The sequence below is a fragment of the Notolepis coatsorum genome, assembly GCF_963971535.1.
Source record: "Notolepis coatsorum genome assembly, chromosome: 8".
Classification (NCBI taxonomy): Eukaryota; Metazoa; Chordata; class Actinopteri; order Aulopiformes; family Paralepididae; genus Notolepis; species Notolepis coatsorum.
In genome coordinates this window covers 82,889,764-82,908,643 of record NC_140172.1, presented here as the reverse complement: position 1 = coordinate 82,908,643, position 18,880 = coordinate 82,889,764, and positions in this window count along the sequence as shown.

Below are 18,880 nucleotides of genomic sequence, written 5' to 3'. Positions count from 1 at the left end.
GAAATAAAGTCCAGGGATATGTGCAACCAGGGCCGTTTAGGAATAGGAAGCGGCCTGAGGAGACCTGCTGGTGCACGGCGAGAGGTCTTACTGCGCGCACACATCGAGCAGGCTGCCACAAAGGAACGCGTATCCCCCTCCACTGTCGGCCACCAGAACCTCCTACGGATAAATTCCAGGGTCCTGGTGGCCCCAGGGTGGCTGGTGAGGGATGAGGCATGTGCCCACTGCAGCAAACGTGAGCGTGCCGCCTTGGGCACATACAACCACCCCGGAGGGCCCCCGCCAGGATCGGGCTCCCGCGTCAGCGCCGACCTTACCACCTTATCTATGCCCCAAGACACAGGTGCCAAAATCAAGGCCGGTGGAATAATGGGATGGGGCTGCTCCTCCCGACCAGGAAGATCAAACTGGCGCGATAACGCGTCGGGTTTGATATTCTTGGACCCGGGCCTATAGGAAATGGTAAATCGAAATCGTGTGAAGAATAACGCCCACCTGGCCTGGCGAGCGTTAAGGCGTTTAGCCCCTTGGATGTAAGCCAAGTTCTTATGATCGGTCCAAACAATGAAAGGATGTGCCGCCCCCTCCAACTAATGTCTCCATTCCTCCAGTGCCAATTTGATAGCCAACAACTCCCGGTTACCCACGTCGTAGTTGCGCTCGGCTGGTGACAGACGGTGAGAAAAAAAAGCACACGGGTGTACTTTCCCATCCTTTAAGCACCTCTGAGAGAGCACCCCCCCCCCACCGCGATGTCAGAGGCATCCACCTCCACAATGAACGGAACCTCCGAATCGTGGCGGATCAATACAGCAGCGGATGTAAACCGACGTTTGAGATCGCAGAAGGCCGACTCTGCCCTAGGCGACCATTCAAAGCCAGGGAGAGAGGCCTTAGTGAGAGCTGTTAACGGATTGGCTAAGGCGCTAAAGTTGCGAATAAAGCGCCTGTAAAAATTTGCAAAGCCCAAAAAACGCTGTAACCCCTTGAGCGACGAAGGCTCCAAGACTGCACTCACCTTGGCCGAATCCATGCGTAGATCACCCTTCGTCAACACAAAGCCCAGGAAGGAAACGGTATCAGTGTGAAACACACACTTCTCGGCCTTAACGAATAGTTGATGCTTGAGGAGACGGTCTAGCACCTCCCGAACATGCAGTTGGTGTTGCACCATATCGCGAGAAAAAATGTGGATATCATCTAGGTAAACAAACACCGACACCCCAATCAAGTCTCGCAGCACATCGTTAACCAGGGCTTGGAAGACTGCCGGAGCATTAGCCAAACCAAAGGGTATGACCAAATACTCATAGTGACCATTAGGCATATTAAATGCAGTCTTCCACTCGTCTCCTTCTCTAATCCTGACCAGATTGTATGCATTACGTAAGTCAAGTTTAGAAAAGACCTGCGCCCCCTGTAAGTACTCAAAGGTTGTGTCCATGAGAGGTAAAGGATATCGGTTCTTGATGGAAACGTCATTCAATCCCCTATAATCAATGCACGGACGCTGATCCCCATCTTTTTTATCAACAAAGAAGAAACCAGCGCCGGCCGGGGATGTGGAAGGACGTATGTGCCCCGCAAGCAATGCCTGCTCAATGTAGGTGTTCATGGCCAAGGTCTCGGGGTGTGAGAGAGAGAACATTCGCCCGCGAGGCGGGGAGGTACCGGGTAGGAGATTAATGGGACAGTCGTATGATCTATGAGGCGGTAGTGCTTTAACACGCGTCTTGCTAAAAACGCCCGCCAGGTCCCAATAGATCTCAGGAACCCCTATCAAATCGGGATTAGAGGGTGGAACAGAATCTGCTACGCTCCCCACCATCCTGGAGAGAGAAGAAGGAGAAAAAAGAGCGTTGAGTGACGCTCCCACTGCCCAGGGGCTGACCGTCCAGGGCGTAGACCGGAATAGGAACCCCCAACTCTTCTACCGGGATTCCCCATTCTCTCACCAACCCCAAGTGAATGAAATTGCCCGCCGCCCCTGAGTCAATGAGAGCCTTCGTTCCCCTAACGTTACCCCCACAGTTAACCGCCACCTCCAGAAATGTATGTGTGTCTGATGGTAGTGCTGGGGTGAGCCCAACTGCTGGCGCCCTCTCGAGGCCCGGCGGAGCACCTCCTTTTCCCGACTGGCGCCGAGTTGAGCCAGCCTGTTCCCGACAGCTGCCGAAACGATGACCGGTGCGGCCGCTCCGGAAGCAGCGTCGCTCCTCGATGAAGCGCCGCCGCTCGTCGTCAGAGCGACAGCGCCCCAAGCTGCATGGATTCATCACCCAGTGGCCCACTCGTGTAATGCGGGAAAGTATCAACAACGGGAGGAGAAAGGACACGTACCTGGGTAGTATCTTCACGCTCCCTCTCTCACTCCCGATGTCGGTTGTCCATCCGTATGGCGGTGTTGATGAGCGTTTCCAGCTGCTCAGGGATATCACGCACGGCGAACTCGTCCCTCATCCGTGCGGAGAACAGGACCACACAAGGAATTTCCGGCCAAGCTGCCTCCCGAGCCACGATCCGAAATTCGATGGCGTAATCTGAGACCGTGCGGAGGCCCAGCCGGCAGGCGAGAAGCCGCCCACCGGCCTCGAAGATCGAGAGTACTCGGGAAGTGTCGAATACCCTTCTCAACTCCCCGGTGAAGTCGTCCACACAGTCGCAGATAGACGAACCGCTCTCCAATTCGGCCGTAGCCCAGGGGAGTGCTTAACCGGTGAGGAGGGTGATAATATATGCGACTTGTGCTCTGGAAGAGGGAAATGAGCGTGGCTGCAGCTGGAACACGAGTGAGCACTGGGTGATGAACTCCCTGCATCCCTCCGGTGCTCCCGCGTAGCGGCCTGGTGCGGGTAGCCGTGGCTCCTGGGTCCGATCCTGGTGCCCAAGAGCTCCCCGACTCTCCTCGTGTTGAACGTGGTGTTGAACGCCGCCTCTCCTGCCATCGTCCTTACCCCAGCCTCCTCGACTTGTGCCTGCTGGGCTGTGAGTAGCGCCGACTGCGCCGTCTCCTGCGACGAGCTGACGATCCCGCCCAGCCGAAACAACTCGGCGCTGACCAGATGTTGGTGTTCCTCCATGCGCTCCTGTGCACTCTTCTGTGCCCGGAGCATCTCCATGATTGCCTCCATGGAACTCTGATGGTCAGGTCTTCTGTCAGGATGGAGGTAGGTGAGTTCCAATTGTTGTAGGCAATCACAGAGACGGAGAAGGTATACTCTTGAACAGGTTCGACTTTAATAGTAAAGAACACAAAGAGTAATACTAGGATACTATGCCAAAGGCAAAGGAACGAGAGAATAGATAATGGAGCTTAGTGGTGGTCCAGAACTGGAACCGGCCGCGTTATCTCCGCCTATAGTGAAGACCTGACGAATGACAATCAGAGGAAAGGAATGTTAAATAGCCACCAAATACCAACATTCCACACACACCCCTGTGACAGCCAATCAGAAGTCAACCCCTAAGTGACAGCACTAAATGACAGGGAAAAACAAGTGACAGCAGTCAGGTGACAGATGACAGAGAAGGTGGGTGGTTCCCGACCGTAGTCAGGAACCAGAATCGTAACATATACGTAAATGTCCTACTATATTTAAATTGCGACTGCTGCAAGGGGGGGTGTCCTTGCTTTAGCAAGTGAATGATACCTCCTGACTCCCTCTATGTTAATGTAACTGTTTGTCACATAATATCTTGATCAGCCTTAAAGCACTTTGGTCTGACATAGGTACAGTAATGAAATATGAATCACTTGTTAGGTTCTATTTAGTTATGAAATACATGGTAACCCAGTTATTTTGTATCTTAAGAGAGATAGAGGTCAAAACCTCAAATACAGTCCTGCTTCTCCAAATAGCCTCTGGTTGCTTTCAGCTGCTATTCTCCTAACACGTTCTTGTGAACTCTGTGTTCCCAGGACTGCGCTCCGCTACTCAATATGCATAGATACACGACCATTGTTTGTCCTGCCCCAATACAATACTGCCTTAGGGCGCTTCCCTTTGATCCTTGGTGGGTTCTATAGAAGTAAATATTCTACTGTATTCTAAATTGGTGCAGCTGCCCGTAGACCTGTTGAGTTAAACTAGCAATAGAATGTTATCTTCCTGACCCCTTGTGGTTTCCCAGCGCCTCTTGTGACTGACCTACTGTTGAAAGTGCCACGAAGTGACCCTTTTTATTTTTGACATCCTGTTCTCTCTATGTCACTTGTATGATGTACTATTATGATTATGATATATACTATTATGATTATAATTATGATGTGGTATATTGAGCATTTAACATGTATATATAGAGGATTAAATATAAGTATGTATTATAAGCTTGATAACAAGACGAGTAGGCCTCTGATATGACGGATGTCTTTTTGTATTCTTTTCTCCCTACTTGTGTAAACCTGTATACTATACTATAACTATAGAATATATACCTGTAACTTGTATGGCTATACTATGGATAGAGAAGGGGCCTCTTCTTACTGTTCGTGACGCCAGGAATGTGGCCACAGTGTGCTGACCTTGACGGTCAGCGAGGAGAAGTGAATCGCTTCTGCATGGTTTTAACCCTTGCAGTCCTGGGGCAGAGAGCCATTATACATTTTAAAACTACATGTATGATGTGTGAACATATCAACCAGTGTTTAAGTATGAGTACTGTATTGTACATGTATATATATGCTATATCTATCTTTCTGTAAAACTTAGATCATTGCAAACATGCATAAACATGACATTAATGTATTAGGGTTTTCCCCAACACAAAGTAATGTGTTACTTTTCCAGTTACTGTAAACGACTAGAAAGGGAGGAGGGTTCATCCTTACTGAATTGTGTGTTGATTGGCTGGTAGAATGACATAAATATTTTTAGACCAATAATAAGATGTCTTGATATGATGCAGACTTGGGTATATAAGGTTCTGCCCGCTCGCTCTGAGGGCTAGATTTTTATAGAACCAGGCAAGGCTGAGCGGTGTATGGAGCCTAGCTTGGGTATTTTTCAAAGTAAAGTCCCTATGACAATACTCTGTTTTTAGATTCAAAGAGCTATGCTAAGCTCTTACTGTAGCTAAATCTTTTAGATGATTTTTACAAGAGAGTTTTTTTATTGTTCTTTAAGCCATGTTGTTGTTTTTATATTATTATCACTGGATTGGACATTTCCAAGACAGAATCTTTGTAACTTTTTCTAATTAAACCAACTTTGTTAAAATACTTTTACCAATTCGTGGACTGCGTTTTCTTGTGCTGCTCTATCACAATGTTTCGAGACGCTGGCCGCGCCTTGCTTTCATCTGAGGTGACTATGTTCTGGTAGCCTGAAATACAGATTAAATCAATTTCTGGTTACTGCTTTTAGCTAAAGTTATATAAATGATATAATATATATATATATCACTATTTGTTGCTTGCAAGCGCCAGTATCTCTAGATGCGACGGGCCTATTGGATTTGTGGGAATTTGATAGTCTGGCCACTGCAGGGCCGGACGATCAAGCCACGGAGTTATGGGTCTGTCAAACTGATCGGAGGTTCTGAGGCTTACAAATGATTATTATTCTGGGGCTTTTCCTATAATTTTTTTTTTTTTTTTTTTTTACTTTGACCAGTCGGCTGGTTCTTTTAGCGTTTATCGCTTTTTCTGGTCAAGCATGACCGACAGAAACAGGTTGAATGGGGTATAGATCGGGGGAAAGACACTCTGAGAAAATACGGCGAGTCCGGGAGTCGAACTCGTGTACCCCAGATCCGTGACGCGCACGGTTGTCCCAGACGCCGAAATAGCGTCCGAAGTACGCGGTGAGCTACTGGAGCTCCCCTCCTATAATTATTATTATAGGCATAGTGTTGTGAATATGACAATTTGATGAAAAGGAGTTTTTCCCAAACAGACATTCAGTTTATTACACATAACGAAGAGGTTAACAACTCTTCTACGCTTATATTTCATATGAACTGGATATAACTAACTAGTGACTATGAAGTAGGCGTGATTAGGATTAGTAATTGACTCGAGAACTTGGTGAGTTTAGCACCTCGCCGGGGGATATCGAGCGGCCACAGGGTTCTATCTCTAATAGCAGTTGAGATAGATAGAGACACCTGTAGCTCTTATCACCTACCATCTGGTCAAACGACTGTCTGGCTTCCCAGCACACCAATATTTACACATCTCCTGGAAATTTCCATTTGGCTTTAGATTAATTTAGTAAGATTTATGACATGAGCACATGGATAAACACTGCAATAATTCACTCTTTTAAAATTGTGTAATTTTAGTGAGTTGAGTAAATAGGTCAAATATGATGAAAGTTTGGTATCTTAACAAAACATATAGCCTAAAGCAGTGATTCTAAATGATTTAAACCCCCATATTGATATACACATTGGACCGTAGATCCCCATATTGATATACATTTGGATGTGTAGACCCTTACATTGGGGGGTGAGTAATTGATATACATGTTGGGTGAAGTGCTCCTTTAAGATTATAGTTATAATAAAATAAAACAAGTATAGTGGTTTGGTAAACACTGTGTAGTAATTTGCATGGGGAAGTGAATGAGTAACACCCTCCTTCCTCACCATTGACGTGCCCCTGAGCAAGGCACTTAACCCCAAACTGCTATGGGCAGCTCCTAGTGGTCAACTGTGTCAGACTGTCATTGTACTGGGCAGCGATCAGACTGTGGTTGTACAGTGGGCACCTAGTGGCCAACAGTGTCAGACTGTGGTTGTACTGGGCAGCTCCTAGTGGCCAACAGTGTCAGGCTGTGGTTGTACTGGGCAGCTCCTAGTGGTCAACAGTGTCAGACTGTGGTTGTACTGGGCTGCTTCATAGTGGTCAACAGTGTCAGACTGTGGTTGTACTGGGCAGCTCCTAGTGGTCAACAGTGTCAGACTGTGGTTGTACTGGGCAGCTCCTAGTGGTCAACAGCATCAAACTGTAGTTGTACTGGGCAGCTCCTAGTGGTCAACAGCGTCAGACTGGTTGTACTGGGCAGCTCCTAGTGGTCAACAGTGTCATACTGTGGTTGTACTGGGCAGCTCCTAGTGGTCAACAGCATCAAACTGTGGTTGTACTGGGCAGCTTCTAGTGGTCAACAGTGTCAGACTGTGGTTGTACTGGGCAGCTCCTAGTGGTCAACAGCGTCAGACTGTAGTTGTACTGGGCAGCTCCTAGTGGTAAACAGCGTCAGACTGTGGTTGTACTGGGCAGCTTCTAGTGTTCAACAGCATCAGACTGTAGTTGTACTGGGCAGCTCCTAGTGGTCAACAGTGTCAGACTGTGGTTGTACTGGGCAGCTCCTAGTGGTCAACAGCGTCAGACGGTGGTTGTACTGGGCAGCTCCTAGTGGTCAACAGCGTCAGACTGTGGTTGTACTGGGCAGCTCCTAGTGGTCAACAGTGTCAGACTGGTTGGACTGGGCAAGTAACTGGAAAGTAACTGGGCAAGTGTGAAGCAGGGCATTGCTGAGAAAGAGCACTTGTGTTCACCAAGGGTAAATAAAGGTTATTATTATTATTATTATTAATAATAATAATACAATAATGAATAAACCAATACAACTCACTGAACAAAGACCCTGTAAAGTGTGCATATTTTGATATTTTGACAGCTTTGGGAAGAAATTAATATGTTTATGAAATTACTGAATGAATGAATTTTTATTATTTATTTAGAATGGGTATAATACAGTACGACTCAATTGTTAAGGGGATGCAGACCAGAGAAAGACGTTTGTCTTGTTTACATCAGGGTCCCCCATTTTCAATTAATAGTGTAATATGATTAATCATACACCTACAGACATTTATTAGTGTGGGTGACCACCCACACTATTGTAATCTATACTATTTTATTTATTTATTTATTATTTATTCCGCCGATTTTCGTCCGCTAACTCCTCCCAGAGCTTTCGCACCACATACACGTGTAAGGTATCAAAACGACCGGCTTGGTCCAACTCGAGTTGCACCCTTTGGCTATAAATCGACTTTAAACAGGACATTTCGGTCCATAAGGAATGAATGGCAGAACTAGCGTGTAGAAGCTTTTGTTTTATCATCACCTTTTGTAAATTGCGACAGTGATCTCAATTTTGGACGTAGATATAAAAACAACACATCAAAACGATGACACGACTGTGCCCTCGCTCACAAAATAAATGGAATTGGACATTTCTATCTCAACTTATGACAATTTCTTTGAGAGTCATGCTCCACATAGACACGAATGGGCTCTCCACTCTAGCTAAAATCAGATTTTTTACCGTTCCTTCCCTTGTTTTCCGATCGCCACCCAGGCCACAATTGTCGACGGAATTACACAATATCGCACAAAACCCTTCACATAACCCTTCAAGTGCTCATATTACGACCACTAAGCTTCATCTCTTATCGTTTTGCTTTAATCATCGTGAGAGTGAAGGACGCTTCAGCCTTCATTGAAATACATTGGGTCCATAGCCTCGTCAGTTAGAATGGATAGCAGGTGTGCATGACTCTCTCAGGCGAATAACCCCCTTTTGTAACTTTTGAACCGTTTGTCGTAGAGACTTGCGGGTTGTGTCATTGTACTCAGTAGGGATATCCTCTTTCATTGGTCTATGTTGACCACTCCCCCGATCCTTAGGCCACACCCCCTTATGCCACACCCCCTTTTTGTATCCTTTGAACCGTTTGTCGTAGAGACTTGCGGGTTGTGGCAATGTACTCGGTAGGGATATCCTCTTTCATTGGTCTATGTTGACCACTCCCCCGATCATTAGGCCACACCCCCTTAGTCCCATAGCTGTCAACCCTACCGTTTTTCCCGGGATTCTCCTGTTTTTTCAACCCTCTTCACGCCCTGTTCACGGTTCACGTATTGGCACGTATTTTGTACTTATTAATTTTTACAAAATGGCTGCAATTCCCCTCTGTGACGACAGGTGGCAGCAGTGTAGATTAGAACGTTATCACAGGAAGTCAGACCGTTGCGACCCGAAGAAGAACAGCGAGTGGATGTAAGAACAGCGAGTGGATTTGCTCAGAGCTCAGGGGAGAGAGAGACTGATGCACCGAGGGTGTCAAATCAACTTAGCCAGTGTCTCTTGATTGCCCACTCTGTGGCTTTTGTCTCTGGAACAAAAGGTTTGCAAATCTTCTGTGGATAAAACAATACAAAGTTACTGTATGTGATGCAGGAATGTGTAAATGTGTTGGAACTTGGTGAACAGCCGTTTGCTCTGCTCGTCCCCTAAGGTTCACGCGTCCCCTCCTCCCATTCCTCCACGGAGAGCATGCCTTCACTCACTGACGCCCAATTTCCTGAATGCGATTTATATTTGGTATGACAAATACAGTTACTGGTAACTCGCAGGCATTGCAGAGATATTGAGGAAAAACACAAAATCGCATTGGCTTTTTTTCTATCTCACGTTTCTCTGTAGACACACACACTGTTCCAAAAATGATATTCCCACTGCTAAATTAATGACCATAGGTATTTTTTATAGCTTTAACGAGTTGTAGTATTAATATGTAGCCTACAGTGATGAAGGTATAAAGACACTATGGTAATACATTGATTGATTGCTAAATTTAACAGATTGCAGAATGGGTACAATACAGTATTGTGCAATACACAATTGTTATGGGGATGCAGACCAGAGAAGGACTTCCCCTATTTTCAATTCATAACATTTACAGTCAAATCAAATACATTTACAGATTACAACCTTTATTTAATGGTTAATATTTTGATCAAATGTAATTTACTGTATTTTTATAGCATTTACACTTTATAATATTTTATTTCAGCTTTTATAGTTTCACAAACACATCAAGACAAATCACAAACACAAAGAAAAAAGAAATAAAAAGAACAATAGTATGTTGCCAGACACTGTCACATCAATGAACAAACATACACCATGTCATATGCTATACACTAAGGACGCAAGGGGCTGATTCTCTGACATATATACACACATTACATATATACACATACACATGTATATATATATAATATATACACCAGCGCCGCCAATAGATAAAAGAAAATTAACTAATCAATCTCACAATTTTCTGTAATCAATCTACATTAATCTAGATTAAAAACAGCATTTTTCTACATAAAACCGAAGCTTGTAACAGATATTTACTTGAGTAAAATCATGGAATTAATGTAAAATCAACACAAATAAAGTATATTTAGATTCAAAGACTATTTTAATAGCTTTCTTTGAATACAGTTTCTCTCCTGTGAAATACAAATGTTCAACAAAACCATAATTTACATAGCATTTACACTTAAAGTAGGAAAAGTTTACCCTACAACGAATGGCTGGGTACATACAGGTTTTGACCAGCAGATGGCAGTGACGAGGCAGCTCCATTGGGAGGGGGTGGGGCCGGGTGGGAGGGGGGCGGGGCCGAGGGGGCGGGGCCGGGGAAAGGGGCGGGACTAAAATGTACACGTTTTGTCTCCTGCCAATGTTGACAGCTATGCCTTAGTCCACGCCCCCTTTTGTATCTTTTGAACCGTTTGTCGTAGAGACTTGCGGGGTGTGCCATTGTACTCAGTAGGGATATCCTCTTTCATTGGTCTATGTTGACCACTACCCCAATCCTTAGGCCACACCCCCTTTTTGTATCTTTTTAACCGTTTGTCGTAGAGACTTGCGGGTTGTGGTATTGTACTCAGTAGGGATATCCTCTTTCATTGGTCTATCTATGTTGATCACTCTCCCGATCCTTAGGCCACACCCCCTTTTTGTATCTTTTGAACCGTTTGTCATAGAGACTTGCGGGTTGTGCCATTGTACTCAGTAGGGATGTCCTCTTTCATTGGTCTATGTTGACCACTCCCCCGATCATTAGGCCACACCCCCTTTTTGTATCTTTTTAACCGTTTGTCATAGAGACTTGCGGGTTGTACCATTGTACTCAGTAGGGATATCCTCTTTCATTGGTCTATATTGACCACGTCCTTAGGCCGTGCCCCCTTTTTGTATCTTTTGAACTGTTTGTCATAGAGACAATACAGACCCTCTCCCGTTGGCCGGCGGTGCACAGGCATCACCCACACTTTCACAATTTCCCTGCGCGGAATTTTCTATTTTTTGTCTATTTGTCTAATGCCTCTTTTCCATTGCATAGTACCTACTCGACTCTACCCTACTCTACTCTACTCGCTTTAGGTACCTGGTACTTCGTTCCTTTCCCACTGCAGGTAGTACTCCGTTTGTCTCCGTGTGGGGAGGCGGGGCCACTGGCGTGATTGATTGATTGATTGAAAAGTTTATTAACAGATTGCAGAATGGGTACAGTACAGTACAGCTCAATACATACAATTGTTAAGGGGATGCAGACCAGAGAAAGACTTTCATCTTGTTTACATCAGGGTCCCCCATTTTCAATTCATCATAACATATATGACACACACGACATACAGATAGACAGTACTGCTACATCTATACATTTATGACATACCAGACTTGCAAATACAGTACTGTTTGTGATACAAAACGAGTCCAGAAAAGAGAGTATATACATTTGACGTAGAAACTGTACATTGGAGGAGGTTGGGTAGGTGGGGTGGGGGGTTGGGTAGGGGGTGGGTGGGCGACACTCTACACTGTACATTGGAATATTGACAAAGCCATACTTGGTCATTTACTGTACATTGGAGGGGGTTGGGTTAGGACATTTGCAGGGGCCAGTTTCGAATTGCAGTCTCCCGTAGGTGTTCTTTGAGAGTATTTTTGAAAGTGGGTAGTGATTCACATTCCTTTACAGCTTTGGGTAGGGCGTTCCACATTGATGTGGCATAATTGCGAAATGTGTTTAGTCCCTTGTTTGAGCCGAATCTGGGTTTAAGCATGAGAGTACAGCATGAGAGCTCCGTGAGGGCTTGGAGCAACCCATAGCAAACACAGTTTCAGTCAATCAATTGAACGTTAACATTAGCATTAGGTAATAACCGGTTTAAAATGGATGATGATTACCCCACGTTGTGTCTATTCTACTAGCATTAATGTTACTAGTACAAACAATCAATAGCGAGTTATATTGATCACGCTATGTACGCTAGCCATGGTAAAACGCAATCACATTAGCACGTAAGCTAACAACAAGCTTTAACGTTACCTCTCATGTATCTGCTAACATTAACGTTAGCATTAGGTAATAACCGGTTTAAAATGGATGATGATTACCTCACGTTGTGTCTATTCTACTAGTATTAACGTTACTAGTACAAACAATCAATAGCGAGTTATATTGATCACGCTATGTACGCTAGCCATGGTAAAACGCAATCACATTAGCATGTAAGCTAACAACAAGCTTAAAGCCCAACTTGCAGTTTAAACCCTACTCTTCAATTATGGGTAGTTTACATCATTGGTATCTAATTTCATTATTTCTTTTTTTCCATTTGACGCCGGAAATGCCACTCAGAAAGGGTTAAAAAGGTCCATGCACGAATAACATGCACGCGCGAATCAAAAAAGCTTATCAGACGCTAGCACGGCCGTGACATCACTCGGGGCAACATATGCCTTATGCCCGTCCGGGTCATAGTACTACTGGGCTGGCTATATGGCTATATGGCTCTTGCTAACGTTAGCATTATGTCTACTGTCATGAACCATTTTAAATCGGGCCATGCAAAAGAGTTTGGGGAACGAGTAAAATGTGCAGGTCCTCTTCTCAGACCTGGGGGGCAAAGCACTGCACACACATCATGCCGGCTAGCAAGCTACACGTCCCGGCATGTTGATACGATTTTAGCCCCACTCGGTGCATCAGTCACGATAGCTATGCGCTAACTAACATTACAAGCTCAAACACCTTATAACTACTACTATTGTCGTGTCCATAAATTCCCTGGCAGAATACTTGTGAGGACAAAGGTATACAAAGAGGAGAGAACCATTTTAAATTGGGCATTGTTATGAGTTTCGAGAATTCTGGCTACCAAGCTAGGCTAAGCTACGTTAGCTAACTTAGCTAGCTACTAACGTTATATACACAATATGTACAACGACACAATGATTTACATTATTACAAATATGGTAACGTGGTTGTGGCTTTTACAAATAGTGGTTCGCTTTAGAGATGAATGGCTATATGATCACGGAGCAATAGTGTTAGGTGAAACAGAGACTAGCTCCTCGGCTAGTAGTAACAAGAAGGCTCTCTGCTTCCTGCTGTCTGCCTCAGAGCCCCTGCTGCCCTGTACCCAGTGTGACGTCATCATTAATATGACACATGCATGCTATGAAACCATGGATTAAAATATGCATGTGCGTGCAGGTTGTGGTTTGGTCGACAAAATGTTTGATAAAAACGCTAAAACTGGGTAAATTTCGAAGAAAAAAAATCCCCTCTTCATGAAAGTCACCGTTGCCCTAGTCACATTGTTTATTGAACAAAAATACAACCTCCAAGTTGGCCTTTAACAAATCAGCTATCTTTTTGTGAGACTAAACTCTCCGCTCGGTGGTAAATTGTGTTGATGTTGGTTTTGTTTCATCAATAAATTAGGCAAAATACAGTGAATGTATCCTTTTTTGTTTATTGCACTTGTTCCTGCAGCAAACAAATAATGAATCCTAAGCGAGGCATTAACACATTGGTCGCCAAAAATGGCTTACGCCGTTTTTGCCCGCCATGCGTTGAACGCCAACAACGGCGTAAATCGTTTTTAGGATCAATATTTCATTTTTTTGCCATGGTATTCATAATTCATCCAGTCTCCCTCCGGACTGCAGCGGCACCCTGTATGAGATTGTAACGCCTCAATACCGCCGCCTGGTGGATGGTCGGGCGAGTTACACTCTCGCCAAAACCGGAAGTGGCGCTGGTGCATCGAGGAAATCGCTCCGGCAGTAATATCTTGTTACGTGGATCCAGACAAACACTATAGTGCATTTGGATTGATTGATTGATTGATTGAAAACTTTATTAACAGATTGCAGAATGGGTACAGTACAGTACAGCTCAATACATACAATTGTTTTTTTTTATCAACTTTTTCTCCCATTTTCTATTTTTCTCCCATCCCAATTTCGTATTGTCCAATTCTACCCTCCCCTGTCTCGAACGCTGTTAGGCCATGCCTCCCACACGTCGGCTGCAATGTGGACCAAGCCTTGCATCACGTGTCCCCTCCGGTACACAAGGAGGCAGCTGTTGCATCTTTTCACCTGAACAGTGCGATCTCTCAGCGACGAGGGTCTGTGTGGGAGGGACACGCCGCCCTCGTCGCTTCCTGATTCTGCTGCGCAGGCACACCAACCGACCTGTAGGAGTCGCTTTCCACAACGTCCGATCCCCACCCACCAGCTTCCCACCCCCTAATACTGCCAATTGTATTAGTATGAACGACCAGCCAAGCTGGTAGCAATGCCGAGAGCTGGGCTCGAACCCAGCATCTCCTGCATTAGTGGCGAGCGCCTTGCCCACTGCGCCACTTAGCCGCCCAATACATACAATTGTTAAGGGGATGCAGACCAGAGAAAGACTTTCGTCTTGTTTACATCAGGGTCCCCCATTTTCAATTCATCATAACATATATGACACACACGACATACAGATAGACAGTACTGCTACATCTATACATTTATGACATACCAGATTTGCAAATACAGTACTGTTTGTGGTACAAAAAGAGTCCAGAAAAGAGAGTATATACATTTGACGTAGAAACTGTACATTGGAGGAGGTTGGGTAGGTGGGGTGGGGTTGGGTGGGGGGGGGGGACTGTACATTGGAGGTGGTTGGGTGGGGGGGGTGGGGGGGGGGGTTGGGTAGGGGGTGGGTGGGGGACACTGTACATTGGAATATTGACAAAGCCATACTTGGTCATTTACTGTACATTGGAGGGGGTTGGGTTAGGACATTTGCAGGGGCCAGTTTCGAATCGCAGTTAAGCATTACATCACGCGCAGGAGTGGTTTGTGACCAATAAACCATGCCTAGGGGTGGTCGTTAGGCCCGAGGCGCAGCCTCGGGCCTAACGACCACCCCTAGGCATGGTTTATTGGTCACAAACCACTCCTGCGCGTGATGTAATGCTTTTATACAACTGCCAGATTCATCCAACCTTATTTCTATACAATAAACACACATTAATCGAAGATTTATTGAAAAAACCATCCGCCAGAAAAAGTAGTTCCCACAACTACAAAAAAGACAAGTTGCCTCCATGTGGAAGCAGCTTGAAGTGCATCCAACCAAACTAACACATCCAACTGTGTATTATTGGAATGATTGAGAGAAGTTGCCTCATGTGGAAGCAGCTTGAAGTGCATCCAACCAACTAACACATCCAACTGTGTATTATTGGAATGATTGATTGAACATTTTATTACCAGATGCAGAATGGGTACAATACAGTACGGCTCAATACACACAATTGTTAAGGGAATGCAGACCTACTTTCCATAAAACGTCATTCTTAGATGCTTCTATATAAAGTAGGTAAAACAAATTAAAAGGTTTTCTTTGCCCTATAGGAAAAAAAACGTTTTCTTCGTCCTATTTTTTTATTTATTTCTTTTAGCCTAAACTTAACCAGTTGGAAACCAGGGGTACAGTAATAAAATTAGCAATCAACCAATCAATCAATTCAATAGACCATGCTCACTTAAAACAGCGCTGCTTCTCTCTCTGACTCCCCCGCTGTTGCAGACAGGAGTGTGTGTGTGTGTGTGTGTGCGTGTGTGTGTGTGTGTGTGTGTGTGTGTGTGTGTGTGTTTGTGGGTACGCCAGCGTCGGACAGTGTGAGAGTGAACGCTGCAGTCAGTGGGAAGGAAGTAGAAATTTAAATCAATCAATTAATCTATCAATCAATCCGCGATTTTTCTTTTGTTCTAGATTGACTCAAGACCCATCAATTACATCATCCAACATTGTTTAAAGGACTCACACATTCCCCTTGACAGAATCGCTTCATATTTAGTCGTTATGGGCTTATGGCGCTATCAACATTCTGGCGCTATCAACATTCTCCCGGAGTGAGCCGGCAGAGTGATTATGTGATTCGGTTGTGGGCGGGTCCTGAGCCCAGGACCGTGGATTGTTGCCAATAAAGACGTGTAAATGGCCAATCAGAATCGAGAAATTTGCATGCCGTTGTATAATCTCCCGTAGGTGTTCTTTGAGAGTGTTTTTGAAAGTGGGTAGTGATTCACATTCCTTTACAGCTTTGGGTAGGGCGTTCCACATTGATGTGGCATAATTGCAAAACGTGTTTAGTCCCTTGTTTGAGCCGAATCTGGGTTTAACATGATTTGTGGAGCTCCCTCTGGTGTTGTGATCGTGGTATTCACTGACCTTTGGGAAGTATTTTGACATGTACATGGGTACCTTGGTCGTGTAGTGTATCTTGTAGACCAGGCCCATTGCAAGTTGCTGTACTCTGTCGTCTACTCTAAGCCATCCTAGGTTGTCAAAGTGGGCAGGGGTGAGGTGGGTTCTAGAAGTCAGGTCAAGCAGTAGTCGGACCAGTTTGTTTTGAGATGTTTGTAATTTTGTTTTTAGTGCCTTTGAGGTGCTTTGGTACCATGAGGTGCAAGCATAGTCGTAGTACCCTTGAATGAATGCTCCTGCCAGAGTCTTCAGGGTATTCTTGTTTACCAGAGAGAAGATCCGGTACAAGAATCGAGTTTGTTGGTTGACTTTTTTTTATTACATTGGATGCCATTTTGTCACAGGAAAGATTAGCCTCTAGGATGGAACCTAGGTAGGTAATTTCATCTTTCCTTGTGACAATATTGTCACCCACTGTAACTGAGAAGCCGTCGGTCTTGCTGAGTTTGTTATTTGAACCGAAGAGAATGGACTCTGTTTTGACCATGTGTAATGATAGTTTGTTATCGGCGAGCCATATGCAGATTTTGCCTAGTTCCGAGCTGAGGGTTTTTTCAACCTGTAACTTGTTCTTGTCAGAGACCAGCAGGGCTGAGTCGTCCGCAAACAGGAACAAGTTGCAGTCACAAGCTGACGACATGTCATTTGCATAAATTAGGAACAGTAGCGGTCCTAGTATGCTTCCTTGTGGAACACCACAGCTCACTGGGAGGGGGGGATAGGGTACCGTTTACCTCCACCATCTGTTCTCTCACCTCCAGGTAGGATTGTATCCAGCTCACTGATAGACTATCGCTTTCTAAACGCAATAATCGATATGATTTCGGCGTTTATTGCACCGAAATGGATCTAGGAGATCGGCGTCAAATAATTGGGATATTTTTCCTCCAGTCTCATCGGCGAACGGTAAGAGGACACTAACGTTATTTTCAGCCTGATTGTTTATTCATTTCACTGCAAACCATCTGCTCAACATATCAACCCATACTAAATAAAGCCGTTACTGACGATCAAGGAATTATAAACGACCCCCCCTTTCCTTCACGCATGATGAAGCATAATGTATACCGATCATATACATTTGAATTTTTTAATATAGCGTGTATAGGAAAGAAACGCCAATCGATAATCTATCATATGCATCAGGGCCTATAACTCTCGTTTTTGGAATTACAGCAGAAAACCTTAAAAACATACTTATATTCTAGACGGTATTAACACAACAATGTATGAATGAAAAAATATAACGTTCCCACATCCTGAACGATAGATAATCGATGTTGAATGGGCCATAGTAATGTCAATATAGCAATACAATTTAAAAAGTTATAGCCCGGCAAAGAAGGTAAACATCTCCATAGGCTTTCAACGGTGGCAGACTGGGTATAATGATGGGCACAACCCCCGGCAGCGTCTATGCCAAATACAACGCTGTTCGGTTTCCGGGTTCCTCTGATTGGCCACGACGCCCACGTGACCCCGCGCTAGCACGGCCCCTTATCCACGCCTGCCGCTATGCCGCGCCAAGCTCCTCTGTGTGTTGCAGCGCGCGGCAGAGCGCCTCAATTTATACGCATGGAAGTATTGACTACGCCGTAACGAATCATTAAAAAAATATACCGTTAACTGGAATATGTTGTTTCTTTACACATATGTTGGATTATGTAATTGGTTTGTCATGACAAACCAATAAAATCGCTACAGAGCTCTCATATTTGCTATGAGTGGCGACGACTTGACTTTCACTTTCGTATTTCGCTTTCGTCTTGTTTAATCAGCCGCTTCTAAAGTCGCTGTCGAAGCCTGTTTCCGCCTCCGCGTGCTAAAGTTTTGGTAAGTTTAAAGTGCTAAGTGCTGCTAGTGCTTTATAATATTGTATTTTATAATATTGTCGCGCATCACGCGCAACACCACTCTGAGTCAAGAGCTCTGTCATTGAAGTGGGTGGTGTTACCAACAGCGTTCACCCTGATGTAAAGTAGCGATTTGCGATTTTATTGGTTTGTCATGACAAACCAATTACATAATCCAACATATACAGTAAAGAAACAACATATTCCAGTTAACGGTATATTTTTTTAATGATTCGTTATGGCGTAGTCAATACTTCCATGCGTATAAATTGAGGAAGCTGAGAACACACAGGGACCTCTGCCGCTCTGCCGCGCGCTGCAACACACAGAGGGGCTTGGCGCGGCGTAGCGGCAGGCGTGGATAAGGGGGCGTGCTAGCGCGGGGTCACGTGGGTGTCGTGGCCAATCAGAGGAACCCGGAAACCGAACAGCGTTGTATTTGGCATAGACGCCCCCCGGCAGCGTCTATATTAAAGGCAGCCCAAAAGTGCTTCCGCATTGGCGTTTTGCGCTCTGATTGGCCGAGCGCGCGCATGAGCCGCGACGCGCTCCTCTAGCCAGGAATCCAAACTCCGTTTAAGCTCCAGAGAGCGAGGCTGAAAATCCACAGTTCTTGCCCCACTGATCGGAGCCGAATCCCGGATCCGAGTTTTCTG